The 21,644-nt window shown below is 40.7% G+C and overlaps 1 long non-coding RNA gene across 1 annotated transcript in view; it reads right to left on the bottom strand.

The window, feature by feature from the left end:
• LOC135217055 (uncharacterized) overlaps nt 1-21,644 on the bottom strand; it is a 146,095-nt gene that overhangs the window by 28,513 nt on the left and 95,938 nt on the right. The window lies entirely within an intron of this gene.

The following is a 21,644-nucleotide window of genomic DNA, read 5'->3' as shown; positions in this document are numbered from 1 at the left end:
CTACGTATAATAGAATATAATAAGCCAAAGCCTAAAGCACATTCAAGATTCTGGTTCAGTTCGTTGTTTGAAAGATTTATTACACAATCTTCGTTGTGTTTGTTATTCCAATCGCTTATCTGAATAAGGCTTTTTAATTTATGATCCAGGTGGTGAACTAGTTAGCTTAGCTTAAATCTTAGGCTATTACAAATTCTATTCAGTAGCACTGTTTTCCAACATGGGGGAATTCTCTTCGTGAAATGAAATCTACCCGTTCTCAATTTCTTGAAAATATTAAATTCAAGCCTTCTTGTCTTTTCTGCGTGTTTCTTGAAGGAGATTACACACAATTCATTGAAAGGAGATTCACTGTCCACTCGTAAGCATATAGGTGATAATGACTTTGGGATCAGTTGCTCTTGCAGACACTTTTGAAGGAATTTCCGTCGAAGTGGAATACTGAATACTGTTTACCATTTCAACCTAATTTCATTCCTGCTATACCCATTTTAAAAACTATTGATATTAACTTAGTATTTGAATATAATATTTTGAGAAATAAGCTAATTAAGAATAGCCCACTCCATTACAATAATATTTGAGAAAAAATAACTAATTAAGAATAGTTCACTCAATAAACAACAATATTATACACAGTACTCCTGGCAAAGACTGTAATATGATTTATATTGGTCAAACATCAAAAGGACTAAAAGTGAGATACTCTCAAGCACAAATGTGCCATTTCAAGAGGCATAACAAATCGTGGCAGAGTGGATCATTGGCTTAAGACAGGCCATGCGATTAACTGGGATAATTCCTCGATAATCTACAAAGCCAACCATCACTGAAAAAGGAATTTGTTGGGGTCCATTTTTATTGAAGCTGCATCAACAAGGAATGTAAATCTCCACCCAGGATTATCCCTTGATCTTCTTCCCTTGTCTTTTTTTGCTTAAAGAACATGCTGCCCAGATTAACAAACTGTAACACCGCCCACACTTTTATTTGTGCGTGTGTGTGTGTGTGTGTGTGTGTGTGTATATATATATATATATATATTATATGATATATATATATATATATATATACATATATATATATATAATATAATATATATATATATATATATATATATATATATATATTCAACTAATGACAAACTTGAATTTAGTAAACATAACATTCTAAAATTACCCTATGATGAAAGGTTTTTAGATATTCCTAGAATTTTAAAGCTATTTAACATAAATGTTATTTTCAGTAATATTAATATCAAGAGTTTAATAATAAAAAATTCTCCTAAAGATCTTCCAGGCTGCATATATGAAATTCCTTGCAAAAAGTGTGATAAAGTCTAATACGGACAGACCGGTAAATCTCTTTCACAACGTCTCAAGCAACATCAATATTCCGTGAGAACTGGGCAAATATCGAATGCATTATTCGTACATATGAGAGATTTAGACCATCCTATTAACTGGAGTCAAGCAAGAGCCTTAATCCCATGTAATGACACAGTTAAAAGGAATATCATTGAATCTTGTTTCATCAAGTCAAATAATAGAAATGTTCTAAATTATGAAAAAATGTTCTAAATTATGAAAAAAGTTGTAGATAAATATAAGCAACAAAATTAATATATTCAGTTTTTACATGTTTTGGGCTGTAAAGATACTTTGTAGTTTTGGTTAGGTTTGTGACCGTGTGATATCCGATAATCCTGGATTATCTCTTTTAATTTTTACCCTTTTGACAATTAACCATCTGGTATTCTTGATCTTGTTTTGTACCTGAGACCTTTATCTCCAATTGTACTTCATTAACTCCTTGACGATGTCTGAGTAAAGACGAAAGCGCTTGGATTTCTGACTATTATTTTCCTGTGGTATTCGCTTATTTATAAAGTCACGTGCATCTACAGTGATTTTTTAAGCATGTGTGTGTGTGTGTGTGCATGTGTGTATGTATGTATGTATATTTTTACATATGAGCCTGGCCTTGAAAGAACTCCGATACGTAAACAGAAATAGTTGAGGGAAAATAAAGGAAATTTACTGGAACTTACAGTAAAAGGATTTATAGTGATAATTTACTCTAGAGGAAAGGTCGCCAGAAACTCAGCTAAGTACTTTACAGCTATTTATTTACACGAGGCTGCTTAACAGCCAAAGGTTAGGTAAATGCAACTGGTCCCCACATGGACTAATAATATCTCTCAAGTGAATGATAGCTGGCGCAAAATGGAATTCGTAAAAGCTGGTTTCATAATCTTGGGGGTAATGCAACACTTGCGGGGGGAGAGACTTGACACGTGACTCAGGGAATCTGGAAAAGGATCCCAGATTAAACAAGATAAAAGAAAAAATGACTTCTTGCTCAAATACAATTTATTCAGTTCTCTAACACTGGTCAAAAGGAACTCTAATGTTTCACTGAGGTATGCAATGACTTCATTTGTCTGGGACGATCACACAAGGGGAAGCATGCGGCCATGAGGCAGTGAGAGGAAACAAAGGGATGAGTTCTTTTCGGTTTAGAAGTTTGAATTGGGAGAATTGGGATCAAATAGATAATAGGATGTAAGGGACTCGCAATATGCTGTTTCACAAGACGTACCTGGATGCCGTGTTCAGTTGGATCTTTGTAGAAAATGCGGCCTGGCATTGTCCCAGGTCTGGGTCTCTTGGCGCGCCAGTACGCCGTTAGGCTTAAGTTTGGGAGGCTGGCTGGCTGGACATCCGTCCGAGGTCACGTCTGGAGACGACTGGGGAAAATCGCAGGTGTCTTGCCTGGGTGTTGGGGGTCAGCTTAACCCCCCACGAGCAGGGCAAATCCTGGAAACTTAACATACAGCCAGCAGAGGGTTCACAAGAAAAAGAGCTTAAGATATAGGCCTAAGAAGTACCAGTCTGCCTACATCCGTCCCTTTGAGATACGTCCCTAAAGCTGGCAAAAGACTATATTCTCCCTTCTCACAGGAAATTCCCTATCCCTGGCTGGCGTGGTTTGGTTTCCCGCCTAAAATCAGCTGATAATTAGAGGACTATGGCTGCCGTTTTACAAAGCAAAATAATGAATTAATTACTGGGTAGACTAAGAGATCTATAAACGTAGCAGCTCCCCCTGTTAAGAAGGCATTCACTCCCTTTCGGGCGTGAAGGCCTTGGCTTGAATAAGTTGATCGTCTCGACTACCCAGTTCTCCTACTCTAACTTGAAGTTTTTAGAGCAGCGATACAGCTAACTACAGTGGCCTACCTAACTTATAGGCAGAGACGCTAAGTGTACTAACTTAATGGAGTAATGTAGTCTAGCCTAAGTAATAACTACGGGTCGCCTGTGACGACAATCTACTCTACCCCTAGATAAGGTTACTTGAAAATTCTACTTGCTACTAACCTAATGCCCTGGTACTAAATCATTAGCCTAACCTACTCAATACATTTAAATGGAGACGCAATCATTCCAGAGTGTGGTACGCACAGCAGCAGTTCAGCGACGGAATTGTTAAAATACATGACGTGAGGTAATGATGCGTGAGGATGATGAGTGGTTAGTTGACCAGGATGGAAATGCAATGAGGTAATTATGACATTTACATGAGTGTTAGTATCACAATTTCTAGGGGTTAGAGGGTTAGTTTACTGGCAGAGATCAGGCTGGCTACCTTCTCTGGGTAGGTGCCAGGATCACTCTGCAAATTAACTGTGACACTGTACCTCGGGCACAGGTGTCAAGGAGAGCATGTGGCTCTTTGGTTAGTGTGTTAATGATTTGTTACGTCCCTTCTTCTTCTTCTTATTCCTCCAGGACCTGGCTATACCAGTCCTAGGAGTAGACAGAGGCACCGACTCTGGGGTAAGGCCAGAAACGCCGTCAGGAGCAGAGGCAGTGGTAGCCTGAGGGATTGCAGGAGAACACCCTACTTCGGTATCTGCAGCAACCGTCGTAGAGGTGGGACCTACTGCAGGGGAGGCCCTCACTTCGGCTGCTGCGACAGCCGTCGTAAGGGTAAGACTCCAGGCTGACTCCTGGTCGGGCAGTTCCTGGGTTTCCAGAGGAGGCGAGAATGTGAGGTCTGCCGGAGGTTCATCCTCGGGCGACAGTGGTGAGGGTGAAGAAGAATGATGGGCTGGAGATTGGCCATGGGCTGCGGTAAGCTCCATGCCTGTTGGAGGATCTCCTGTAGGAGGATCCTTGATTAGGTTAGGCGCCGGCGCTAGCTCGGGGCCAGGCGCAGAGGTCAAGTTCGGTGGTGGCTCTACGTCCAGGCTGGACGGAGCTTGGCACTGCTCAGTGCTGCCAAGTGGCACTGGCAGAGAGTTGAGGTCGACTGGACCTGGGACGGGTACCGGAGGTGCAATACCTCTCAGCGTGCCCTTGGAAATGGGAGACAGAGGCTCCTGTCTCTTTTGGAAGGCTGAGTCCTGTGGAAAATGGACAGTGTTCGCTGCTGGTAGTCGGCTAGGGCACCTAGGCCAATTCGTGGAGTGCCCTAGTACTTTGCAGGTTTTGCAACGGAACTGTGAATGATCAATCTCTCTCCTTGGTAACGGGGGAGACTGTTGGTGGACGTGCTTCCTGGAAGAAGTAGAATTTTGATGACTCCTTGCTTCGGAGTGATTTGACGTGGGGTTAGGACCCCTAGGCTTTTTGAAACGAGAGGGAGACTTCATGTCTTGCCCTAGGAGGAGGTCGTAACCTCCTGGAATGTAGCTTGCAACTGCAAGGGTACATACTTTGGAGAAATGAGGTCTGGTGACCATCAATTGGACGGTCGGAAGGATCAGTTTAATATGGTTGATACCTTCAATGGTGATTAAATGACGTCTATCGACGTTAGCCCCTCGGGGGATTCGATCTTCCTGTATCAGGGAGATTTGAGCGCCAGAGTCGTCATAGGCTCTGACGTGGCTTGGCGGATAATGGCTTTGGAGGGGTGCGACGGTTATAGGGCCCTTAGCTGGGGGTCCTAGTGAAGAAGGATTGGTAACTGCCATTGCGATGAAAGGAATGTTAAAATTTGCGCACCCTCCATAGTTGGCAGACATGTGACCCTTGCGGCCACAGTCACGGCAGAACTTGTTCCAGAACCTCTTCCGTGGCACTGGACGGTAAGGCCGAGATGGCCCCACAGGGTGCGAATCTGTGGTCACCAAGGCTGGCATTGTGCTCTGGCACAGGTGAAGAGTCCTCTCTGGCAGTGATTTGAGGTAGGGAGGTCAAGGAAACCTCCGTTGAATCACCCTCGGAAACAAGTCCGGGGTTAACTGGTGGGCTTACCTCTTCCAGAGTGGAGGAGGTAGGCGGTAAAATGGTAAAAGGTTGGCAGGATGCGGCAGGAACTTTGGGCTCTGACACTGGGTCAGGGCCAGGTTCACAAATAAAAGGGATGTCTGGGACATCGGAGGCACTAGCCTCTGAATCTAAAAGTGACTGATTATGAGGCATGCTGCAGGGATCCGGTGCATCTGGTAGTGGGAGCTGCGTCCAGGGAAGATACGGCTTTAGGAGATCTCAGCCCAATATTACCTGGTAAACATCATGAAACTGGTCAACTACGCCCAGGCGGCACAAGGTGGTTTCCCTGGTCTCCTGGTCCAAAAAGGGCATTTCCACATTCAGAAGGACCGAAGGAACAGAATAGAGGTGACCATCAATCCATTCAAACTGAATTTCTTCGTCCATCTGGATTTTGGCACCCCTAGGCAATGCCTTTCTTGCAATGAGGGAGACCTGGGCTTCGGTGTTGGCCATGACTTGTACCCACTGATAGGCCGTAGGAGACTGTTCATCAGGCAGGGCTATATGGTAGCCTTGGAGAAGTTCACCCTGGAAGCTCTCATCCCAAGGTAGGGATCGACTGGGGCACTGGTCGGAATCCACAGCATGCCCACGCACACAACAAGTGGTGCAGAACCTCCGCAACCACCTCATGGTCTGGGGCTTGGAAACTTGCCGAGAGATTGCGTCATCTATGAGAGCTAGCTCATGCTTTCTCTCTTCTTCACGTGCCTTCCTTTCTGCTTCTCTTTCTTCCTTTTCTTGCAGGCGCGCGGCATCCTGCTGCGCAGTTATCTACTGGTCGAGTGCTGGTCCAGTGTAACCGGCCTCCTTGCCCAGAGTTATGAGGGCTCCGAGCTTCTCTAGCTCTATGGCAAAGAAGTCACGGGAAGCAGGGGAAGACATTTCCCTTAGGCTGCAGTAGAGGCTCGAATGAAAATGAAAATAATGGCCAGGAAGGGTACTGAATGGAATAGGAGTGCCTACTGTGTAACCTGGCACTCACTTGGAAATGGGTTCTGCAATAATGGTAATGAAAAAAGTCTTAAAAGACTGGGTGCTCTGTGGCACTTTGGGATTGGCACCTTCTGATGAGGCGGAAAATCAAATGGTGTGTGCGGCGTACGTCACACTTAAGGGTGTTCCCAACTTGGGAGACGCTGGAATGGGCTACCTGTAGGTCCAATACAGGTGCACGGCACTTATGGAGGCGTTCCTTGGTTGAGTGATCCAAAATGGTGGATACTCTAATGAATGGGCGTTCCGTAAGGACGGACACGCAGGTTTGACAGCACTTAGGGCTGGTATTGCGGCACTTCGGGAGGCATTTCCTTGATTGGGTGATCCGGGATAGCGGATACAATAATGGATTGGGCGTTCCGTAAGGATGGACACGCAGGTTTGACAGCACTTAGGGCTGGTATTGCGGCACTTTCGGGAGGCGTTCCCTGGTTGAGTGTTCCGAAGGATCACTGACCCTTGTACACGGACACACTAATCAATTGGGCGTTCCATAAGGACGGACACGCAGGTAGAATGGCTACCTATACGGTTGTACAGGTGTAATGAAATGGCACTTATGAGGAGGCGTTCCTTTTGGACAGCACTAGTAGTGCTGGTATTGCGGCACTTCGGGAGGCGTTCCCTTGGAGTGGTCCGAAGGATCACTGATCCTCGTACATGGACACACTAGTTACTTGGGCGTTCCATAAGGACGGACACGCAGGTAGAATGGCTACCTGTACGGCCTGTACAGGTGCACGGCACTTATGAGGAGGCGTTCCTTGTTTGGAGCACTGGTATCGTGCTGGTGTGTCCCGTCAGACAACACTACATGCAGTATACTCAAGTATACAGAAATGAAATAGCACTCTGTTCGTGGCAGAGTGTAATGGTGGAGGAGAGAAAGTAAAAGGTGGGAGTACTTCAGCAGCCAGTCGATGGACAGTGTCACGAATTAGTGGCACTGTAAAATGGTAAGACCTGACGTGCACTGGTGGTGGCCAGTCCTAGACTGGTAGGCTTCCTTGTCTGGAAGTAATGAAGGTTGCGGTGGCACACTGTGCGGTTTGTGCTTGCGGTATACGCAAGTCTTTTGTGATAAAAAATGGAAAAGACCACTCGGGCAACGACAGGTAACGGTAATTTTAGAAATGCTCAGTCCCTCGCTGAAGTACTCGGTAAATGAAATAAATAAATGCTTGCAAACTGCAATGGACACAGGCGCGTACGTATCACGCTCAGTGTAAATGAAAGACACAAGAGACTAAAATAATATTAGTTCTGCATGCGTAATGGTAATAGATGTAGTACTCTTGGCTTCGTGAATAATGGGCTCTCTCTCTCTCTCTCTCTCTCTCTCTCTCTCGGAGAGGGTGAAAATGATATATGAATGAACTCCCTAGTATTGAATTGAACTAATAATGTTAGTTTAATATGACGCAACTTGCGTTAAATGATTTACTTACGTTAACGTTTAATGAAAGAATTGCTTTTGAATACGTTTTATGAAAATGATAACGCGCTAGCGATGAACGATGTTTACGTTAATGGTAGCGGCTTGCGCTTATATGAAATGATTTGCGTTTCAATATGAATTTCACAAAAACGTGTTTTACGTTAACAATTCTTGTGATTTACTCTTCTTTTAAGATTTACGTTAACTTTACGTAAGGATACGAGGTCCCTGTGACAAGCGAAAATGACGGTAAGGATTTTAAGACGAAAATGTTAGCAAACATTTGTAAATGATAAAGGTTACGTTTAGTATGAAAGGAAATGAAACTTTCGCTCAGCGAGCGAGTGAGCGATGCTAGGTGAAACACGTGAGCGGGCTAGCAGAGCGGTGTGAACAGCGATGGCGAATCAGCTGATTTGTAAATGCGAACGCGATTTACACACACGAAATTCTAATTTCTTATTCAAGGCGAATTACGTTAATTTCTCTGGCAGAACGATAGATACTAGTAGGAGGATTGATATTATTTACGTTAAACTTTCAAGACTTACGTTACTTTGCTTAAATCGTTGAGATAATGCTTAAAGGGATAAAAAACATGGCTGCGCTTTGTGAGACCGAAGGTTGGCGGCAGGCTTGAGAGAGCGCCTGCATCCAGCTGACGAGAGCTGGCTAGCTTGAACGGTTACCAACACTTGGAATGAAACCTACATTACAATGAATTCCCCTAACTTATCACAGACAAAAGAATTGTACACTTCTTTCGCTGTAACTATTAGTAGAACACTCCTAACTAGCTAGGCTTTCTTACACAACAATAAACCCTGGCAAAGCACTTCCTAGTTTGATCTAGTACTTTCTGGCATCTATCTGCACACGTGCTCTGTCTCGTCAGTTGAAGACAATGCGATTTACAAAATAACAGAATTCGCTCGGCGCTCTGGCCGTCACAATATAATATTATTTCTCACTTAACACTTATTTAAAACACTTCATAATAAAAATACTTAAACGTACTTTAAGCTAACATTTGTTATAAAATAATCATATTAAATGAATGGTATACCTTACCGTGAGCCAGTGTGTCTTCCGCTGCAAGTGCTTTGTTTTTTTGCTCTTTGAAAAACATTTACATTCGTTTTACAAGGGATAACGCGATTTACAAGCTTTTTTTAAGCAAGCTAGGTTCGAATCCTGGCAAGGTCGCCATTTTTACGTATGAGCCTGGCCTTGAAAGAACTCCGATACGTAAACAGAAATAGTTGAGGGAAAATAAAGGAAATTTACTGGAACTTACCGTAAAAGGATTTATAGTGATAATTTACTCTAGAGGAAAGGTCGCCAGAAACTCAGCTAAGTACTTTACAGCTATTATTTACACGAGGCTGCTTAACAGCCAAAGGTTAGGTAAATGCAACTGGTCCCCACATGGACTAATAATATCTCTCAAGTGAATGATAGCTGGCACAAAATGGAATTCGTAAAAGCTGGTAATGCAACACTTGCGGGCGGAGAGACTTGACACGTGACTCAGGGAATCTGGAAAAGGATCCCAGATTAAACAAGATAAAAGAAAAAATGACTTCTTGCTCAAATACAATTTATTCAGTTCTCTAACACTGGGGAAAAGGAACTCTAATGTTTCACTGAGGTATGCAATGACTTCATTTGTCTGGGACGATCACACAAGGGGAAGCATGCGGCCATGAGGCAGTGAGAGGAAACAAAGGGATGAGTTCTTTTTGGTTTAGAAGTTTGAATTGGGAGAATTGGGATCAAATAGATAATAGGATGTAAGGGACTGGCAATATGCTGTTTCACAAGACGTACCTGGATGCCGTGTTCAGTGGATCTTTGTAGAAAATGCGGCCTGGCATTGTCCCAGGTCTGGGTCTCTTGGCGTGCCAGTACGCCGTTAGGCTTAAGTTTGGGAGGCTGGCTGGCTGGACATCCGTCCGAGGTCACATCTGGAGACGACTGGGGAAAATCGCAGGTGTCTTGCCTGGGTGTTGAGGGTCAGCTTAACCCCCCACGAGCAGGGCAAATCCTAAAAACTGAACATACAGCCAGCAGAGGGTTCACAGGAAAAAGAGCTTAAGATATAGGCCTAAGAAGTACCAGTCTGCCTACATCCTTCCCTTTGAGATACGTCCCTAAAGCTGGCAAAAGACTATATTCTCCCTTCTCACGGGAAATTCCCTATCCCTGGCTGGCGTGGTTTGGTTTCCCGCCTAAAATCAGCTGATAATTAGAGGACTATGGCTGCCGTTTTACAAAGCAAAATAATGAATTAATTACTGGGTAGACGAAGAGATCTATAAACGTAGCAATATATACTATATATAAACACTTACATACATACATACATGAATAACTTGATTACGAAATATATAAAACGTGATGCTATGTATAAATAAAGGTAATGCCGCAGATGAAAATGAAAACACGAGAACTGCCCAGACCTATCGGTCTTTACTATAGGCAACGCTCTTGCCTATAGTAAAGGGTCGTTAAGACCAAAAGATTTCGGCAGCTCTCCTTTTTTTCATTTTCCTCCGTGGCATCACCTTTATATATATATATATATATATATATATATATATATATATATATATATATATATATATATATATATGCTCTTATGCTTCAGTGTAACCGAGTCAGAGTATGTCTACGTAGTAATGAAATGAATGATATAATACATTCTGAAACCATATATGTGGCATTACATATAACAAGGGCATCCTACACTCCAGCTACGAAAGGTCGAGACTTTCCTAAAATTAGCGGCGATGACACGTATCCCATCTTGCCAAAGGAGGCTCTTTCAAGATTAACCTCCAGGTTAAGGTTGATCCTGAGAATGTACATATTTGAGAGTACAGTCCACCTGAATGGCTTCACTTATAAGTAATTTCGTTTTTTACGTAATGCATGCAAGTGTATGCATTATAGTATATATATACATATAGGTATATACCGGGTGTTTCGAAATTAGAAGCCCCCCTCCACAGAACAAATGAAAAGTTATGAAGTTTTCTGCTATTGCCGATCTCCAAGTACATTATCTTAAGTTTCTATTAAGCTATTATTCATTTTACATTTTTTGTATTTTCAGACTGAGTGACGGAGTTAGATACAGCCATGGCTAACGACTCATAGGAAATCAGATGGATTGACTGAATCCGAGCTATAACCTTCAGAGAGGCCACGGATGCTGGCGCATCCTTCATTTCACGTTCCTGGATAGCTAAATATAATAAAAGAGATGAATCCTTTGTTAAAAGAAACTGGAACAAAAATCCACATGACTGTCATCACAAAAAGCGTGATAATCTTGGAAGGACTAAGTCCTTTCTCAGGAGTCAAAAGACATCATAGCTGAGGCATCATAGCTGGAAAGCTAAATATATTAAAAGAGATGAATCCTTTGTTAAAAGAAACTGGAACAGAAATCCATATGACTGTCATCACAAAAAGAGTGATAATCTTGGAAGGACTGAAGTCCTTTCTCAGGAGTCTAAAGACATCATAGCTGAGGCAGTGGGTAGACCAAGAAAGTCTTTACGTAAATTGGCACTTGAATTAGAAACAAAAAGGGGAAAGAGGAGAAGTTATGGTGCTGTATATCGTGACTTGAAAAAATCTGGTATCAAGCCATTTCATGTTATCAGCAAGCCCAACATCACTCAGCAACAGGAAAGACCGTGCATGGTTTTGTGGTTCATTTCTTAGAGATTGAGATGAAGCTGACTTTCTCCATGTTGCTGCATCAGATGAATTCTTCATTTACACAGTCAGGAAGCCAAATCATAAAAATGACATCATTTGGGCTGCAAAGTTGGATGATATCTGCGATGACATGCACTATCGCCAAGCTGTGAAATTTCCTGAATGTTTGGGAATTTTTCTGTTTCACAGCCAAACAGTTAATGTGGATCATCAAAGAAAAATGACAGTCATGGAATAGTGAATACTTTAGAGAAACTGCTTACTGGTGGAGTATTTCCTTTCCTCAAAGATCCTGAAAATGTGTTATCTGTTGAAGAAGTCACATTTTTGCATGATAAGGCACCATGTTTCAAGGCTCTTCAGACACAGGAGCTACTGCGAAATAGTGGTATCGATTTCTTCTAATCAAGTGAATTTCCAGGTAGCTCCCCCCCTGACCTTAATGTGTGTGAAAACATTGGTAGTTTCTTAAAGGATCGTGTTGAAGCATGCACAGTGATCTATGATGGTATACCGAGCCTCAACGATCTGCGAAGAGAGGTGACCAAAGTGCTCAGGGAAATGGAGTTTGAGTCTTAGCTTTTTTGCAATTTGCTGAAATCATACCCCTTAAGAATGCAGGCTGTGGTACAGGCAGATGGAGGCCACACAAAATATTAAATACTCAGAGAGAAACTTAAATAAATACCAGTTCTGAATTAATTTTGTTTTTGTCCATATCAATTTTAGTTTATGCTGCAGTGGGGGGGCTCTCCAAGTACAATGTTTTGATCGTTTTGTTTTGTTTTTGTACTAACGAATGGAGGGAGGTGACAGACAATCCTCTTACTCCCGTGACCAGGGTCATTTCACTTAATTAATCATCCATGAACGAGGAAATAGCAGCGCCGCTTTAAAAAAATGCCAAATCTACCAAATAATCACCCCTTTTCCTGAAACGTTTGAACGGGTTTAAGAAAATATGGCAGCATTGCTAATCACCTTCGAGTCTCAACCTTTTATAGCCAAAGCATAAGTGCATGCAGAAAAAGAAGCATTATAAATAATGGGTAGTCAGTCAGGAACGATGGCTCAGTCAACGAGAAGCCTCTACATAAAGAACTTGAATAACAAATTTCTGTCAGAATACAGTAAGCTGAATTATGAAGAAAAGTGTTGAATGAAAATCACTTGCATTTGGTTATACGAGATTTATCATAGCCAATCGAAATGCAAAAATGAAAATTTTCTTGGATAAATGAGCACATCTTAACAAAGAACTCTCTGCTCTCTCGATACAAATACCCGAAGCCTTTGCTTACATACAGTAAGTAGTCCTGCATTTTCTTTATTCCTCCCCACCTCTCCCTACACACTGGGCAACACAAACACCCACACCATTTCTCCCTCATTGTAATGACTTGTAAACGGGTATTACAATAAGAAATAATTGGAAATATATCCCTACCCATCTCCAATTCGCCCCACACCCCGCCCCCCCGCCCCCAGCCCCACCCCCCGCAATATCTGGCATCCTTAGATGAACAGTCTCAGAAGATGGCTTTCAGTCTACCAATGGCAAAAAGATGGCTTCATCCAGCAGCAGTACCCACGCCCTCTTAGATCACAATAGGCCGGCTTCTTTTATCTAACATTCGTTGCCTGACCTCCAAACTTCCTCTACAAAACACTACTTGGCATTAACCTCCCCAAAAGTGCTCCTCTCTCCAAAACTTGTTGTTGGTAGATGCTTTCCTTGATATTTTGCAAATATTTCACAATAATCTTTGGTTGTATTTTCATTACAAAGGCAGATTCTGTGTTTAATATAACATCAACATCTCTTTATGAGGACATTTCCTTAACAAATTCTTCTAACTTTTATTATTGTTCTCTGCTTCTAACTTTGTTTTCCTAATCCTAACAACATTGCCTCTTTTTTAAAGTATCTTATTTGTTTCCATGAGCCTTTACACATTTTGTTTCTCTTTCAGAGATATTGAACAAAATATTCAATGCCCTACACATATCCATCATCATCATTACCATGTATCCATCATTCTTGATTTCTTCTTAGCGTTAGGTACTCATAGCTACTATAAAATCTCTTCCTCTCGTGGATTTCAGATCAATGTCTTATTTCCAAACTCCCACCCCCTTCATCCCCTCCAAACAATGCCAGCTCTAATACTTTGGGTTCTGAGCAGGTTGGCATTTATGTTTTCATCTTTGACTTTCCCATGGTACATTGCTGCTTTGATAACCAAAATTCTGACATTACTCCTTTTTAAAGTCGGTGTGGTTTTAACCTTCGTAACTGAGGCAGTCTTCCCTCTTCTTTTTTCCAAATGTAGCCTTTCCTTGTGTTGCTACTCAACTCTCTTTTGTATCTGCTAATAATCAATATTCTATTGTACTTTGAATGCAGTGAAGTTCTTGTACAGTACCTGAAGGAAATCAAACACATTGCTCTTATAGCCAAATAAAAAAAAAAAAAATTACTGGCCCTTAGCCAACAGCGTCTGAACAACTTCTCCAACCCCCGTTTATTTTGATTGAATAGTGAAAAGACTACTTCCTTCAGCTACCTCTTCTCTCAACAGTTCCGAGATCCACAACACTAATATTCTCTGTCCATTATGTTCTTGCTTCTTTAAAGACAGGCAGCGCATTTGGTCCAAGTTGCATTACTACCTGATTCCTCAAGATATTTTCGGGTTGAGCCAGCTGCTATGCTATTTGTCAGTTTTTTCGTGTGATGTAATTATGAAATCTTCCGTTTAACCTTCCAGCCAGCCCCTAAGAAGAGTGAGCACTTTAATCCTTTCAACTCCTGTCCTACTGCCTTCACATTTACTTTTGTTGAAGTATTTCATACATTATTCAGCTCTTGCATTCTTCAAACTTAAATCCAGCTCTCTTTTTTAGATCCCAAAGGATCTACAAGACAAGATCTACTGGTGACGGGTTAATCTTTTTCTGTAATACTTGGTCATCATCTCAACATGTCTTCAGAGAATTATTTGTTGCTGCCCTGGATATGGTCGAGTATAAGAATCTGTTATCCTGGTCCCTTGCTTATGACTTTATGCCATTCAATATAATCTTTTCCCCCGCTTTTTATCAAGCTACTCCGTTTTTTTTTGTTGCTGATGGTGCAAAGTCTGCTCCTACCCCCATCTACAGTGGGGTGTGTCATAGTTCTCCTCTTTCATCTACTCATTCCTCTTCTTTGATAGTTACCTTCAGGTTCCCAAATCTCTTATCCATGTTTCTGCCGATGATTCATTCCTCCATATTTCTTCTTCATTGAATAACCAATCCTCTTCTGTTTACCATACCCTGTAGACTTGGATTCAGCCACTCCAAGACAGTTTTGAAAGATTTAAGGTTCTTGATGGGTAGTAGAAGGAATAGAACAGGCCACTGCACTGCTGCTCAATGTCCTAGAGACTGAACCAAAGCAATCTGATCCGTGCCCATCCCCCTATCCATCCAAGCCAGGGAGAAGCAGACAATGCTGCTGATGGTTCAGGAGATACACCTGTTAGTGGAACTTATCATGCCATGTGCAAGGCTTGAACACAGGATCCCCACACTGTGAATTCCAAGCAAAACCAACTGAGATATAACTTCTTCCTGGTTTCCCATCTCCTTTCCATATAATTCTTTAATTTCTTATAGATATCTAAATTAACCTTTTAGTTATATCAATATTTCTGGCATTCAGGTTGTTTCTGAATTGTCATTGTGAGCTGACACTGCTCAAATGGTTATATCTTCTGTTAAAAATGGGGAGGATTAAAACTTAAGGTACTGTAATCATCCTCATCCCAGGCAGCCTCATAACACCCACCAGGGTATCAAGTTTCAAATTTACTCTGAGGAAATCGCCAATCCCTGGATTTCATTATTCAATGGTTTTCTGTTTCTTCTACTGCCAAAAGTACTGGAATTCATTTTCTCCTTTTGTTATTCCTGACTATGATATCCTGTCTTCCTTCAAGGGTCCATTGCTTTCCTCGCGGTTGAGGCACAACCTTCTTCCTGTTTATCCTCTTTTATGGTGTTCTTCGGACCTGAACTAGCAAAGGGCATTAGTTTCCAGGTGGTCTTGTCCTTGAATTGAAGACGTATTGATTAAGCATTACAAAAGAGTCAGATCTTATACCTCAATGACTTCCCAAAAATTTTGACGTGCTTATATAAAGAAATAAGGAAGGATAAAAGTTTCTTTGCTAACACAATCACAATTAACGACAAATTCCTCATATTGAGCACTGCGTATCTATTCTAACGTCCGAGAAGACGGGAGATATCCGGATATATGAAGGTGAACGACGAAAGTGGACAGATTGGGGAGTCTAGATTTAGCATTTCCCCTCAATTGATGAATAGGTTAATACTGTGTTACAATGATTTCTTTCTCAAACAGATCGGCAATATGACTAAAAGCATGTGCACCTTCTCTCTCTCTCTCTCTCTCTCTCTCTCTCTCTCTCTCTCTCTCTCAGCCCCAGTGATGACTCAATTCAAAAGGGCTCGGTTAGAAACTGCAAACCCGAGAAAGATCAATTGAGAGCTGCTTAAACTACTGAACCTGATTTTCTGCAAATAATTGAAAGCAAGAAAAAAAATAAATAAAAAGAAGAAAAAAAAAACGACACCCATGTGTTGACTTCAAGGTTCCACCCTGCTTCAGCAACAGTAAAATATATTAGAAATTAAGACTGTTGGTTTATTCATGGCCCAATGCTCCTCGTACCAGACCGCTAGGCCTAATGTTTGTTGCAAGCTTCAGTAAAGCTTGATTTAGAATACAGGGGAGCTAACCTAGTGTGCCGGGCTTCCTAATTTGCCAGCCTTGTAACCACCATGGGTGTATCAGCTTTCCTGGGCGGGTTTTCTGAGTTTACTCAACTTCCTGCGATCTCTGGGCCACTGAGAGAGTGTTGCAATGATCAGATTAAGCTCCTAAAATGTGTTATATTGCAAGTGGTGTTAGTGAAATGTATAAGTCAAGTTTGAAAAGATGAACAAAGGCTATTTTCCAGTATCAATTGTTAGAAGTGTAATCACAAGCAATGGTACGTCATATTTTTCTCTTTGCCGTAAATATGGTACCAAAATCAACGTGATGTCACCTGATTATTTTTTAGGATCTACTGCGTATTGTATTTCAAAGTTCATCCTAATTTTAGGTGGCTAACGATTACAATTTCGAGGTTCGTCCTAATTGTAGGTCCCTAACGGCTGATGAATTTCCAAATTCATCCTAATTGTGGGTCCCTGACGTTTATTGAATTTCGAAATTCGTTCTAATTGTGGGTCCCTAACGATCATTAAATTTCGAAATTCATCCTTATTGCTAATTGTGGGTTTCTAATGGTTATTAAATTTTGAAATTCATCCTAATTGTGGGTCCCTAACGGTTATTAAATTCATCCTAATTGTGGGTTCCTAACGGTTATTAAATTTCGAAATTCATCCTAATTGTGGGTTTCTAATGGTTATTAAATTTTGAAATTCATCCTAATTGTGGGTCCCTAACGATTATTCAATGTCGAAATTCATCCTAATTGTGGGCCCCTAACGGTTATTAAATTTCGAAATTCATACTAACTGTATGTCCCTTACGGTTGTTGAATTTTAATATTCATCCAAATTTGAGGTATCTGACAATAATTGAATTTAGGAAATCATCCTAATCATAGGCAGCTCCTAACGGTTATTGGATCTCGAAATTCATCTAAATTTTAGGTACCTAACAGGCATTGAATTTCAAAAGTCATCTTAATTTGAGTACTAATAATTGCTGTATTTTGAAATTCATCCTAATTAACTGCTAACTGTATTTCACAAATCATTCTTAATTGAGGTAACTACTAGTCAGTGTCATGTTAATATCCTAATTTTAGGCATCTAGCATCTATTTTATTGTTTGTTTGTTTGTTTGTTTGTATGGTGTTTTGACGTTGCATGGAACCAGTCGTTATTCAGCAACGGGACCAACGGCTTGACGTGACTTCCGAACCACGTCGAGAGTGAACTTCTATCACCAGAAATACACATCTCTGACGCCTCATGCTCCTTTCACACTGCGATTTTTTCCGCACTAGAGGCGGTCTCCGCGCCGCAGGTACTGCGGTCGACATCGCTCATTTGCGTAGTCGCCGTCTACAGAGACCAATTTGTCTTAAATCTTGAAAATAGTATGCAGTAGTGGTGCAAGATGGATAAGAGGAAGGACCTGTTGTGCCTTTATCTATTATATTTAAGAGAGGAAAGGAGAAACGATCAAGAATCCACTGGGTGCACCCACTAAATGCCCAAAGAGACATGCATGGCGCATTTGCTACTCTCTTTGGAGAACTGAAGAAGGATAACAATAATTTTTTTAATAACTTTAGAATGTCTAAAGAAACATTTGAAGAAGCTCTGGCCCGCTTGCATGACACGCTCCTTCGAGAAAATACAAAATTCAGGGACTCTTTTTCACCTGCACAAAGATTGGCAGTTACCATCAGGTAAACAGTAACATAGTGTATATTACCATATTATTTGAGGCTCTTTATCGTACACACACACACACACACAAGTATGAAAATTAAAAAGGATAATTCAAGGTTGACTCAAGCATGATTAATTATATTCAAAGATAACTAAGAAGGACATGCAAAATAATGTAGAAACGTAACTGGATTAATGACCCATTATTCTTGTAAAATTAAGATGTTAATGAAAAATCAATATGGTGATTTTCTGACATCTACGAATTTGGAGAAGTCGACTGGTTATCTAGAAACGTTCGATTCCCACTGCTATCTTCAGCGTTTGCATGTGCATCTGTGCTGGCATAGAAGCTTGGTCCGACAAGCATCGCAGTCGCAAGTGGTGGGTGCTACACGATATCTTGTGGTGTGGTTTACATCATAAGCATAGGGCAGTGCACATGTTGTGGGTATGAATGGAAAGGTTGTGAAAAGGCTCGAGAATTCTGTATGTTTTGCAGTACAATCAAAACACCCATTTGAAATTGGAGAGTTTCTGCTTCACTTAATTGATCTAGTGCAGGAATAATACCTTTATAAACAGAAAGGTGACGATTTCCTGTAGTTTCCAGTACTTTGATTATTCGTTGCTCGACATCGTCAACCTTTTGCTTTTTTGTTTTAACTCAACCAGTTCGTGGAAGTCTTTTTTTTCCTTTACTGCAGATGAATCGCGATGCTGATCACTATCAGTTTCATTGTTTTCTCTATCCTCGGCTGAGAAACTTTCTTTTGTTTCTCTCTAATTTGCAATTTTCTTCAAGAAGTTGAGTTGGTCATTGAATATGTACTTTTTTCGCAGTTTTGCACCTGTTCTAGATGTAACAAGTTACGACTTTTATACTCCTTACTTTTATCCCATAAAACCGGTTTCGTTTTAACTAAAGAAATGAGAAGCTCTATATCAATATCTTGATCCATATCCATATAACTGATATATTTTCACGATGAAAAGCAGTGAACTACTAATGCTCACCGCTTGTAAAGGCGGAAAAAAAACCGCCTGGTGTGAAGACGCGCATTGAACATGATGGCCAACCACAACTGCCAACGGGAGTGGCACCTCTTCCAGCCAGTGGGACAAATCTCATGCAAAGCGGCACCGCGACGGCAAAAACTCCGCGCCGCTATAGTGTGAAAGGCTCCATTAGGTTTATCAGTCGACTTGTAAGCGCGGTGCCGATCCGCTGGCGGAGGCGGTTTTAAATCGCATAGTGTGAAAGGGAATTCTGTCGAATGCCTGAGAATCGAACTCTCGGCCACCGAGGTGGTAGTCTAAGACCAAACCAACCACGGCACTGTGGCGCTTTGGCATCTATTGTATTTCAAAGTTCATCTTAAGATTTAGGTACCGAATGTTATCACATGTCAAAATCCATCGTTATTTTGTATATACGCTGGGCCGTTTTCAGAAAAAAATATTAATCGAAACACCGTTATGATTAAATTTCGTTAAAGAAGCACAATTTCTATTGTTGAACGATGGATTTTCATTCATTACTGTCTAACAGTTAGTGAGCATAAAAGTCATTTCACCTCGCAGCTCTAATAATTTTTTTTTTCTTTCATCAGTCTGATCTACCGACTTAAGAGTCTCAGTTTTCTATATATTCATCATTAAGGAGTTATAGTGATAAGTGACCCAGTGTTAATGATAAATGACACGGTCATTAAAGACGATGACAAAAGGCAACGGAACTAATAATAATAATAATAATAAATCACATTTTATAGAAATGTATCATTCCCATTTCTTATGTTCTGTATGCAGCCAGTTGCATTCAAGCTAAAATATAGAAAGTATGAAATTCAGTGTCTCTTCTAACAAGTCTTAGCTCCAGGCATCTATCTATTCTTTGTACGTTGTATTATCTGCAGTGAAAACTTTACATACTGTCAGTGAATGAATATGAATAAAATAAAAATCCACGTTACAGACACTTTTTTTGGATAACAATACACAAATATAGTTTGTGTATCTTTGGATGATAAAATTTGCCATCGCAATGGTGTCATTGTTTACAATCCGTATGATTATTATTGAAAATATAAACCCAAAAGGTTACTGAGTATAACTTGTTTACTTGTAAGTATTAACAAAGTATCTTACTTAAAACTCGAGTACCTGCAGTGGCTTTTTTTTTTTTTCATGATCAAGGCCCAGCAGTCTTCTGGAACTTCTCGTTGTGCTGTCATTTATGTGATGACTATCCTAGTTTCCATTCTCATGAAAGTTGTTAATCCCCTCTTGTCGCTCTGATATCCTGAGCTGATGGTCAATGGGATTATGCCTTGCGGTAAGTGAGTGGTCACCATTGATCTGTTGGAGATTAGGGCTTCTGCCCAACAGACCGATGGAGACCACTCACCTTCCACTAGGGATAATCCCATTGACCATCAGATCAGGATATCAGAAATACCGGATGGGATGAACAACTCTCAAGAGAATGGGACCCAGGACAGTCATCGCATGAATGGCAGCTCAACAAGAAGAAATTCCAGAAGACTGCTGGGCCCTGACCCAGTCTAATCACTTTCACATCTCTTGAAAAAGGGCCTGAAAGTACTGAGTTTTAAATAAAATACTATGTGAATACTTACAAATAAACAATTTATACTCAGTAACCTTGTAGGTTTCTTTTTCCATCTTCAAATGAAAACTGTAACAAGTTTTAGTCTGTATTATTATTATTATTATTATTATTATTATTATTATTATTATTATTATTATCACACTCTCCTACTTTCATTAAATTTGCCAAGTCGGTACACTGTTCCCCTAATTAATGGATCCACGTGATTATGATATTTACCAGTTTTCGGGTCAAGATGTCACAAAAATCTTCGACAGTCATATACGATTCCTACATAAACATGTTAACTTGAAACAGAATTTTAATATAATTTCATTAGCCCACCACCTTCTTGATATGTTATTACAAAGCACAGGCGATTTACCTACTGGTTAAGGTTTCGTTTCCTGTAGTTTCGAAGAAACATTAAAACTTTAAGCGATGATGCTTAAGCCGTTGAAAAGTGTTAGCTCGTGTCCAAAAGCGGAAAGAGTATCAGATTGCTCAGAATTCGTAGTTTTAGACGATACAAAAATTTCCAAAGGTGAAATGTGCCTTATCTGACCAAAGTCAAAATTCAACGTGATGTAACTTGAGATTCAATGTTGTTGTTTTTTTTTTCTGGAGCAGTGAATTTAGGGAGATCATGAATCTCTTCTGGCATGGTGATCGTTGAGTGCCGCAGACAACCATTTATATATCTGGACAATAAACATCCATTTTCCTAAATGTAAAAGTACATACAGTCCCAAAGTTTTATTCTATCCTTTTAATTCAGGCATATCTAAAAATTATCTTTCATGCACAATTCTCTGTATAACTTCTTCACGCTAAATAGCACAAGAAATGTGCATATTTATCAGAAAGAATGTGCATACTTTAGCTGGTGAGGGAACATTATCAATAAACTTTCACGAAATATTCCAAACACGTCAACTCGCCATCAGCAGATTTCCCCAATTACACAATCATGGCTCTGAAGAAGCAAACAAAGGAATGTTTCGTATTACCTCATCAGAAGTTTAGGCCCATTTTCAGTAAATGTTTAAAACTAAGGGCTTCCTAATCACGACATCAAAATTAT

This window comes from Macrobrachium nipponense, chromosome 19 (assembly GCF_015104395.2).
Source record: "Macrobrachium nipponense isolate FS-2020 chromosome 19, ASM1510439v2, whole genome shotgun sequence".
NCBI classification, from domain to species: domain Eukaryota; kingdom Metazoa; phylum Arthropoda; class Malacostraca; order Decapoda; family Palaemonidae; genus Macrobrachium; species Macrobrachium nipponense.
Note: the sequence above shows the minus strand (reverse complement) of the source record. Positions and strands in the feature narration are given on the sequence as shown.